Raw genomic sequence first — 678 nt, forward strand, 5'->3', positions numbered from 1 at the left:
AGGCTAGAGTGCAATGGCGTGATCATAGCACATGCCAGCATGCCTGGCTAATTTTTTTTTTTTCATATTTTGTAGAAATGGGGTCTTGCTCTGTTACTCAGGCTGATCTCAAACTCCTGGCCTCAAGCAATCCTCTCACTTGGGCCTCCCGAAGTGCTGGGATTATTCTACTAAAAATAGAAAAATTAGCTAGGCGTCCTGGCTCTTTCCTGTAGTCCCACCTACTCGGAAGGCTGAGGCAAGAGGATCGCTTGAGCCCAGGAGTTTGAGGTTGCAGTGAGCTGTAATGACGCCACTGCACTCTAGCCTGAGCGAGAGAGCGAGACTCTGTCTCAGGAAGAAAAAAGAAAAGATTCCTTGAGTTTTTAAAACATTTTTCTTGTTAAAGTTTAGCTAGTGCCTTGTTTGTGTCAGGTACTGTTTGGTTCGGAGGATAAATCAGTGGCAACAGCATATATAATTCCCTACTCTTGTGAAGCTTCAAACTAATTTGAAGAACCGTAATATAATTTATATAGAGAGGGAGAAAAAAGTACTGTGGTGTCACTTAGTTGTGGTTTATTTTTACTTTTGGATGACCTACAATTTTCTTGCTCATTATTCAAGAAAAGGAGAAATAAGGCATTTTTTCAAAATCTTGTTATAAAACTATCATTTACAGTATGAAAATTACATGAA

Source organism: Propithecus coquereli, unplaced genomic scaffold, assembly GCF_000956105.1.
Source record: "Propithecus coquereli isolate 6110/MARCELLA unplaced genomic scaffold, Pcoq_1.0 Scaffold560, whole genome shotgun sequence".
Lineage (NCBI taxonomy): Eukaryota > Metazoa > Chordata > Mammalia > Primates > Indriidae > Propithecus > Propithecus coquereli.